Source organism: Staurois parvus, unplaced genomic scaffold (assembly GCF_062004578.1).
Source record: "Staurois parvus isolate SC_StPar_1 unplaced genomic scaffold, SC_StPar_1.0 ptg000903l, whole genome shotgun sequence".
Classification (NCBI taxonomy): domain Eukaryota; kingdom Metazoa; phylum Chordata; class Amphibia; order Anura; family Ranidae; genus Staurois; species Staurois parvus.
In genome coordinates this window covers 2747131-2757211 of record NW_028318699.1, presented here as the reverse complement: position 1 = coordinate 2757211, position 10081 = coordinate 2747131, and the positions used below count along the sequence as shown (strand labels likewise).

The following is a 10081-nucleotide window of genomic DNA, read 5'->3' as shown; positions in this document are numbered from 1 at the left end:
CTGCCCGGCATGTGAAAATTACAGGCACCTTTTTTTTTTCTTTCTTTTTTTTTTTTAAATACGCTGCACAAAAAATACATGGTACTTTTTTTTTGCCCTGCAATTTCTGACCCATGTTAGCAAGGTGCGTTGGGGTGTCATTAGGAATTAATAGCTCCACACAGTGCCTGCAAAATAAATGTGCATTTTTGTGCACTGTGGGAGCGCACATGATTTTGATTGTGTTCCTACAATACGCAAATGTGAATGGAGCTGATTATCGGAATAAATGAAAAAGTAAAATGATACTGTACACCAGGGGCGGACTGACCATTTGGGAACTCGGGTACTGCCCGAGGGCCTGGGTCAGTAGGGGGCCCCATGAGATGCCCCTGGTACCTTTTCATAGGCTTTTTTGGGTATGGTTTGAGTGTGGGCGAAGACACAGGCTCCCCATGATCCCCTATTGCCCGGGGGCCCCATGAGTTGTCACTCCGCCCCTGCTGTATACCCTCCCTGCGGCCGGTCCCCACTGTACTTAACTCCATGGGTGATGTGCTGTCAGTGCCCACGCTGCTGTGGTCCAGGGCTTTGAAATCCCTGCTCTTCTCCCTCTTCTCAATACAGGGCTTTCGGGACGGACCAGAGTGATTCTCAGTGCCAGTGCTGACCAATCAGAATTGCTCTTGCCCATCCCAGAAGGGGATGAGGGAGAAGAGCTGAGATTTCAAATCCCCAGACTACTGTACTGGCTGCGTGGGCACTGACAGCTCATCAAGTACAGTGGGACCGGGGGTGGGTGGGGGGTGTAGGGTGTTAGTTCACATTTACATTTTATTTTTTTAAAGGTGAACTAAGCCTTTAGGTTGATTTTGTACCGTCAGATTGTAGCATGCACGGTGACCCTTAATTGCACATTCAGCAATCTCTTTAATGAATGCTTTAAAGTGTCACCATCACTTTAACAGAACAGTTTCTATTTCTGCCTCTTTTTTTTCTCTTTCTGGACCATATACTGGATTATGTAACATTACATAACATTAGGCGCCCTCTTCTGGCAATTTTTGGAATTGCTGCTGTAAGCTGTCTGCATGCCTAGATGCTCTACTCCCCAGTGATTTTTACTTCTCAGCTGTTGTAAGCAGCATCCCTCAGTCTCTGCCTTATGTCTCTGGTACACACTCTGCTCTCAGAATTCAGAGCCCTTCCTGCCTTTGTGAGGTTTTCCTCCTACCTGCTCAGCAGCCTGCAGTGTGACTTGCCTCCCCTGCCCTCTGTGCTCACACTTCTGTCTCTGCCTCCTTGACTTCTCCTTCTGGCTGAGGGCAATGACTGCCTGCAGCTGATCCCCTTGCAGCGCAATTTTATCAATGGACTGCAAGTCGTGCAACTGCCGCTTATGCAACTGGTCATTTCTTGGACTCTATGGGGATGGGGGCTTGACGTGTGATGTGAATGGGTGGCAGCATCCTGAAGGCTACAGGTAAGGCAAAGGCATTGCTAATCATTGCTGATACCATTGCTCTGATGACTCTGCAGAGTATTCCTTTTACTTCTCATTCATCTGTGATTATAATATGCGCATAATAACATTGTTTAAAAAAAAAAAGCAATGTAACAGTCTTTTTTTTATTGCTTTGAATTTTTTTTTTAACTAAAATGTGTTTTATTTATTTTACTTATTTTTATTGATTGTATTTATTTTTATTTTATGTATTATTTATGTATTTACATTTATTTGATTTTTATTTTATTCAATTAATTTTTTTGATTGGTATTGATTATATATTTTTTAGAAAATAATATTTGACTTCTTTGCTTTTTTTTTTTTTTTTTTAATTTAAAGAGCCTATTCTCTTCCATGATGGGAGGTGATAAGATCATGTAATTTCTGCTCCCCTGTTTGTTTCTGATCCCAAATCCATTGACTACCTAGGAGATCCACTTCCATGGACCTTCAGTCAATGTCTGTGTCTCTGCATTAATATGTGTCAGTATTTTTATTTTATTGATTTTATTATAACATTTATCTATTATTTGTGTATTTATATTTATTTGTTATTTTACTTTTTTTATTATTTTTTTTATTGGTAATTATTATATTTATTTTTCATTTTAGAAAATAATATTTGACTTCTCTCTTTGTTTACTTTTTTTTTTTTGTTTTTTTGGGGTTTTTTTTTTCTTTTTAAAGAGCCTATTCTCTTCCAAGATGGGAGGTGATAAGATCATGCAATTTCTGCTCCCCTGTTTGTTTCTGATCCCAAATCCATTGACTACCTAGGAGATCCACTTCCATGGACCTTCAGTCAATGTCTGTGTCTCTGCATCAATATGTGTCAGTATTTTTATTTTATTGATTTTATTATAATATTTTATTATTTTATCTATTATTTATGTATTTATATTTATTTGTTATTTATTTTAATTTCTATTCATTGTTTTGATTGGTAATGATTATATTTATTTTTCATTTTAGAAAATAATATTTGACTTCTCAGTTTGTTTACTTGTTTTTTTGTTTTTGTTTTTTGGGTTTATGCAACCTGACCACTGTCCCCCCAACACTGTCAATTCACTTGACTTGGAGGTCATTAATAGTTTAAAACAGAAACGTAATCGTGATTCCCCTGGAAAAAGAATTCCTTTTAGGTTTCCAACGTAATATGAAAACAGCATTTTCTATAGGCAGCATCACCGGATTACCGTTACACTAAGGACTGAAAAGCTATAAACAGGGGCGGACTGACCATTTGGAAACTCGGCACTGCCCGAGGGCCCGGGGTCAGTAGGGGGCCCCATGAGATGCCCCTGGTACCTTTTTCATAGGCTTTTTTGAGCTTGGACAAGGACACAGGGGCCTCATGATCCCCTATTGCCCGGGGGCCCCATGAGTTGTCAGTCCGCCCCTGGCTATAAATATTATAAAGAGTTGATGGCAATAAAACGTTACCATAAAATAGAGATCAATATAAGTTCATTAGCACATTGGTCAGACAACCTCACCATGTTGATGCTGCCAGAAATTTGTAACCAGGGGCGGACTGACCATTTGGAAACTCGGGCACTGCCTGAGGCCCGGGGTCAGTAGGGGGCCCCATGAGATGCCCCTGGTACCTTTCTCATAGGCTTTTTTGAGTTTTGGCAAGGACACAGGGGCCCCATGATCCCCTATTGCCTGGGGGCCCCATGAGTTGTCAGTCCGCCCCTGTTCGTAATTTTCCTGTGTCCTGTGCACTCTGAAGTCTTATCCCAGGCATTGTTATCAGGAGGTGTGTTGGGAGTACAGAGCCCGCCCTGCTATGTTATGGGCGGTGACACTCCTCCTTTATAGATACATTACAGGGAGTGAGTGTTGCCATCTTAGGATGGAGAGTGTGTTACTGGCAGGATCAAATAAAAAATAAAATAAAAATAACTGTTATCAAGACCGAAAAATGAAAACTAATGCAGCTGTCCCATTTAAGGACTGATAAACTGCAATATGTTACATTTTTGCTTTTAGGTTTAGATATACAGTGGATATAAAAAGTCTTCACACCCCTGTTAAAATGTCAGGTTTCTGTGATGTGAAAAAATGAGACAAAGATAAATCATTTCAGAACTTTTTCCACCTTTAATGGGACCTATAAACTGTACAACAAACTGAAATCTTTTAGGTGGAGGGAATTAAAAATAAAAAGCTAAAATAATCCGGTTGCATAAGTGTGCACACCCTTAAACTAATACTTTGTTGAAGCCCCTTTTGATTTGATTCCAGCACTGTCTTGTTGGGTATGAGTCTATCAGCATGGCACATCTTGACTTGGTAATATTTGCCCACTCTTCCTTGCAAAAACAATCCAAATCTGTCAGATTGTGAGGACATCTCCTGTGCACAGCCCTCTTCAGATCACCCCACAGATTTTCGATCGGATTCAGGTCTGGGCTCTGGCTGGGCCATTCCAAAACTTTCATCTTCTTCTGGTGAAGCCATTGCTTTGTTGATTTGGATGTATGCTTTGGGTCGTTGTCATGATGAAGTTCCTCTTCATGTTCAGCTTTCTAGCAGAAGCCTGAAGGTTTTGTGCCAATATTGACTGGTATTTGGAACTGTTCATAATTCCCTCTACCTTGACTAAGGTCCCAGTTCCAGCTGAAGAATAACAGCCTGAAACCATGATGCTGCCACCACCATGCTTCACAGTGGGTATGGTGTTCTTTTGGTGATGTGCAGTGTTGTTTTTGTGCCAAACATATCTTTTGGAATTATGGCCAAAAAGTTCAACCTTGGTTTCATCAGACCAGAACACATTTTCCCACAGGCTTTTGGGAGACTTCATATGTGTTTTTGCAAAATTTGGATTTTCTTCGTAAGAAAAGGCTTCTGTCTTGCCACTCTACCCCATAGCCCAGACGCATGAAGAATACAGGAGATTGTTGTCACATGTACCACACAGCCAGTACTTGCCAGATATTCCTGCAGCTCCTTTCATGTTGCTGTAGGCTTCTTGGCAGCCTCCCAGTCCAGTTTTCTTCTCGTCTTTTCATCAGTTTTGGAGGGACGTCCAGTTCTTAGTTATGTCTCTGTTGTGCCATATTTTCTCCACTTGATGACTGTCTTCACTGTGCTCCATGGTATATCTAATGCCTTGGAAATTCTTGTGTACCCTTCTCCTGACTGATACCTTTTAACAATGAGATAATTCTGATGCTTTAGAAGCTCTCTACGGACCATGGCTTTTGCTGTAGGATGCGACTAGGAAAATGTCAGGAAAGACCTACTAGTACAGCTGAACTTTATTTGGAGTTAATCAGAGGCACTTTAAATGATGGCAGGTGTGTACTGACTCCTATTTAACATGATTTTGAATGTGATTGCTTAATTCTGAACACAGCTACATCCCCAGTTGTAAGAGGGTGTGCACACTTATGCAACCACATTATTTTAGTTTTTTATGTTTACTCCTCCCCCCCCCCCCTCCAAAAAAAAAAAAGTTTCAGTTTGTTTTTCAATTGAGTTGTACAGTTTATAGGTCACATTAAAGATGGAAAAAGTTATTTGTCTCATTTTGTTATAGCACAGAAACCTGACATTTTAACAGGGGTGTGTAGACTTTTTACATCCACTTTACTTTGGTTTCACTCTTTTGGTAGGTTGGGGTTTTGATTAGTGTTGGACTGTAACTCTTTGACAACTGACATATAGGGCTCCTTTACACGGGTGGCCACTGTGGTTCAACTGCCTGTTTTTACCACCCCACTGACTGCCCACCTAATTTCTACCATTATAGCCAGATGAGGCTGTACATGTGTCCTAACTGTGAGCAATTTTAACTTGGCTAGCAGAGTCAACATGTGCCCATTGAAGTCAATAGGAGTGCACTGCAACTATGAGCCAAGCCCAACGGATACAATTCAAAACATTAACAATAACATATAAAGCCATTTATAACTCCGCCCCAAATTATATCACCAATCTTGTCTCCAAATATCACCCAAACCGTACTCTCCGCTCCTCGCACAACCTCCTGCTCTCTAGCTCCTTAGTCTCCTTCTCCCATGCTAGTCTCTAGGACTTCTCCAGAGCCTCCCCCATCCTCTGGAACTCTCTACCCCAATTTATCAGACTATTGCCTACTCTGCCCACTTTTAGGCAATCTCTGAAAACCTATCTCTTCAGGGAAGCCTGTCCTGCCCTCAGCTAATAATGTAATCTTCTATTCCTCCTACCAGTCCATCCCCCACAGTTACTACATTTTGTACCACTAGCCCCTCCCTCCTAGATTGTAAGCTCCAAGGAGCAGGGCACTCCTAACCCTCTTGTATTGAACTGTATTGTTGCTGTATTGTCTCCCGTTATATTGTAAAGCGCTGAGCAAACTGTTGGCGCTATATAAATCCTGTATAATAATAATAATAATCATAACTCTTGGCTCTTGGTTGCGGTGCTTTTTTTTTTTAGCACAAAAAACAGACATACAGAAGGTGGTAGGATCACCTCCTGGACACCTAGCAGCCACTGTTATACTGCCATCTGAAAAGTGATCCAGTGCAGATAGTTTTCAGTGGGCACTATTGCTAATTTGAAAAATCCAAAAGGCAGAAGAGGCAACATGGAAGGACAAAATCCAAAAATAGTGCAGCCACGGATGTGAAAACTGTCACATAGACATTGTCACATTAACACATTTTTTTCACATTCTAACATTAGACTCAGAAGAGGTATAACTGAGGAGGAGATATACGGAAGCACAATAAGGACCGTCAATCCGCCTTAGGAAATAATTACGGCACCGGAAATGTCCTGGTTTTAGTCTTTAGGCTGGGCAAAGCAGCGAGGGGATAATGATGGAACCAAGAATAGATTGCAGAGCGAACCAGATCCTTGTGTAGAACAGGATAACCTGCGCTATAGAAAACCTGGCCACAGCTTGGGGGATCGGCGGCTCAGAAAATGATACAGTTGCTTGACTTTATTACAAATGCCATAACTGTATTGTTTAGTGAACGGTAGCGGACTGACAACTCATGTCGCCCCCGGGCAATATTGGATCATGGGACCCCTGTGTTCTTGCCCAAACTCAAAAAAGCCAATGAAAAAGGTACCAGGGGCATCTCATGGGGCCCCCTACTGACCCCGGGCCCTTGGGCAGTGCCCGAGTTTCCAAATGGTCAGTCCGCCCCTGTTAGTGAATGTTTTACAATGATAAAACCTCCTAGTAGCCTTTCATCACTTAAGGGCCGGGGGCCCAATAATGGTTTTCCTAAGGGGCCTCATGAAAGCCATTGATTTTACAATACACCGAGTGTCTAAGGAGCCTCTTCTAGATGAAGGTTTACTTTGAATAGAATTTTTTTTTCCTTAATTTCCCTGAATCGCAGAGCATTTTTGTTGCTTTTTGATGTCTTGGTTCCTTGTTTGTACGTCTAACCCAGTGTTTCTCAACTCCAGTCCTCATGGACCCCCAACAGGTTATGTTTTCAGGATTTCCATTATTTTGCACAGGTGATTTGATCAGTTTCACTGCCTTAGTAATTACCACAGCTGTTTCATCTGAGGGAAATCCTGAAAACATGACCTGTTGGGGGTCCATGAGGACTGGAGTTGAGAAACACTGGTCTAACCTAACAAGTGTTACATCATTTTTTTTTCTGGAGAGATAGGCCTTTAATTTGGTAGCAAATGTGGATGCATACAGTTTTATATCATTGATCCTAATATTTTATCAGGAATAAATAGTAAAAAAAAACAACTACTAGACTAGAATTTTGTTTTAACCACTTCACAACTGTGCTACAGCCGAAAGATGGCTACCGCATGGTTGTCCTGTTCTGGGAGGGCTTCATATGACATCCTCCCAGAACGCGCTCTCCTGCGCTGCACACCGGGCGCTGTCCGTGAACACTGTGTCCACAGCGGCCTTTTACCATGTGATCAGCTGTGTCCAATGACACAGTTGATGGTTATTGACTGCACTTTCACTGTCACAGCGTGAGGAAAGTACTGCCAATAACCGGCAAATGTGACAGAGGACATATGCACTGATCATCAGGGCACTGATCATCAGTACCCTGATGATCAATTCCCAGCAGTACCGCCCATCAGTGCCACCCACCAGTGCCCAGCAGTGCCACCAATCAGTACTGCCCAGCAGTGCCGCCCAGCAGTGCCAACTAACAGTACCAAACAGTGCCACCCAGCAATGCTGTCAGTCAGTGCCGCCAAATTAGCACTGCCTAACAGTGTCGCCCATCAGTGCCACCTATCAGTGCCCATCAGTGCCCATCATTGCTGCATATCAGTGCAGCATCATCAGTGCCTCCTCATCAATGCCCACCAGTGCCGCCTCATCAGTGCTACCTCATTCGTGCAGTCTATCAGTGCTGCCTATCTGTGCCACCTCATCAGTGCCCACCAGTGCCACCTCATCAGTGCTACCTCATCAGTGCAGCCTATCAGTGCCCATCAGTGCTGCCTATCTGTGTCACCTCATCAGTGCTCATTAGTGCAGCCTATCAGTGCCCATCAGTGCAGCCTCATCAACGCACATCAGTGAAGGAGAAAAATTACCTGTTAGCAACATTTTATAATAGAAACAAAGAAAAACTTTTTTTTTTCATATTTTGTGCTGTTTATTTGTTTATAGTGCAAAAAATAAAACACCCAGCAGCAATTAAATACCACCAAAAGAAAGCTCTACGTGTGTGAAAAAATAATAAAAATGTCATATGGGTACAATGTTGCATGACCGCGCAATTGTCATTCAAAGTGCGATAGCACTGAAAGCTGAAAATTGGCCTGGGTATGAAGGGGGTAAACGTGCCCTTTAGGCAAGTGGCAGGGGCGGACTGGCAACTCATGGGGCACCTGGGCAATAGGAGATCATGGGGCCCCTGTGTCCTCACCCAAACTCAAAAAAAGCCTATGAAAAAGGTACCAGGGGCATCTCATGGGGCCCCCCTATTGACCCCGGGCCCTCGGGCAGTGCCCGAGTTTCCAAATGATCAGTCCACCCCTGGCAAGTGGTTAAAAAGGGCTACCATGTCCATCAACCTCCACTGTTGTGTAGTCTCCATTATTTCTAGGACGGATAAGTGGTAGGGGTAGATACTGGCCTAGTGATAGGACTTATATACCCTCGTGGTGGATGAGAGAGAAGGCTGAGTGGAAGAGAAGAGAGAGAAAAGCAGCAAACAGATGAGAAGATTCAAAGAACAGACAGCTTGAACAAAATTCCACTTCCTAGTGACCACAATAGTTATTTCAAGATTGAAAATATCTGTTGTAGCCATTAAGAGGTGAAGAGCATGCACAGCAATGCGGAGCAGGAAGATCAGGGACCGGCTCTTCATTCCTATCACTCACGGTAGCATACGTACTTCACTGAGCTTGTTTTCATGTATTTGATGTCGTTAGTCATTTCTTTTTTTTCATAAAAATACTATATACACTATGCAAACCCACTATGTAAAATGATCTTCACATTTGATCCTTTTTGGTCTGTTAAAAATATTTATTTTTTTATGGTACTTATATAGCGCTGTTAATGTACGAAGCGCTTTACATATATATTGTACATTCACATCAGTCCCTAACCCCCAAGGGGCATACAATCTAAGGTCCCTAACTCACATTCATACATACACATACTAGGGCCAATTTAGACAGGATCCAATTAACCTACCAGCATGTCTTTGGAGTGTGGGAGGAAACCGGAGTACCCGGAGGAAACCCACGCAGGCACAGGGAGAACATGCAAACTCCAGGCAGGTGGTGCCGTGGTTCAGTTTCGAACCGATGACCCTAGTACTACCAGGTGGAAGTGCTAACCATTTAGCCACCGTGCTGCCCAAAAATACAATTTTAGATTGTAAGCTTTCAAGCGCCTAACCCTTTTGTATCTAATTTGATTGTAACTGTAGTGTTCCTCTATTTTCCATAATTGTTGTCACTATATAAATCCTGTGTAGAATAATCATAAACATAACGGCGTAAAGTGTTTTGTTAATTCTGTTCAATAAGTGCAAACTATACCTCACCATGTTGATCCTGCCAGAAATTCTGAACTTTCCTGTGTCCTGTGCACTCTGAAGTCCTATCCCAGGCATTGCCTGCCCTGCTATGTGATGGGTGATGACACTCCTCCTTTATAGATACATTACAGTGTGTGAGTGTTTTCATCCTAGGATGGAGAGTGTGTTACTGGCAGGATCACCGGGTGAAAATAACTGTCAAGACCAACATATGAATACTAATGCAGCTGTCCCATCTAAGGACTGGTAAGCTGCAATATGTTACATTTATGTTTTTAGGTTTAGATATACTTTAGGATTGGTGACTGATAGGTTGGGGTTTTTATTAGGGTAAGACTAACTCTTTGACAACTGACATATAGGGCTCCTTCACACGGGTGGCCACTGTGGTTCAACTGCCTGTTTTTAACACCCCCCCCACTGACTGCCCACCTAATTTCTACCATTATAGCCAGATGAGGCTGTACACGTGCCCTAACTGTGAGCAATTGTAACTTGGCTAGCAGAGTCAAAATATACCCATTAAAGGCAACAGTGCACTGCAACTACGAACCAAAGTCTTGACTCTTGGTTGTGTCGCATTTTT

At 42.5% G+C, this 10081-nt stretch overlaps 1 protein-coding gene across 1 annotated transcript in view; it reads left to right on the top strand.

The window, feature by feature from the left end:
- The first annotated feature begins 1111 nt into the window (after nucleotides 1-1111).
- The window catches only part of LOC149442190 (histamine H2 receptor-like), a 192794-nt gene continuing 183824 nt past the window's right edge, over nucleotides 1112-10081 (top strand). The window contains exon 1 of the mRNA XM_089656416.1: nucleotides 1112-1462. The gene's annotated coding sequence lies outside the window, so the exon portion shown is untranslated. The remainder of the gene's footprint in view (nucleotides 1463-10081) is intronic.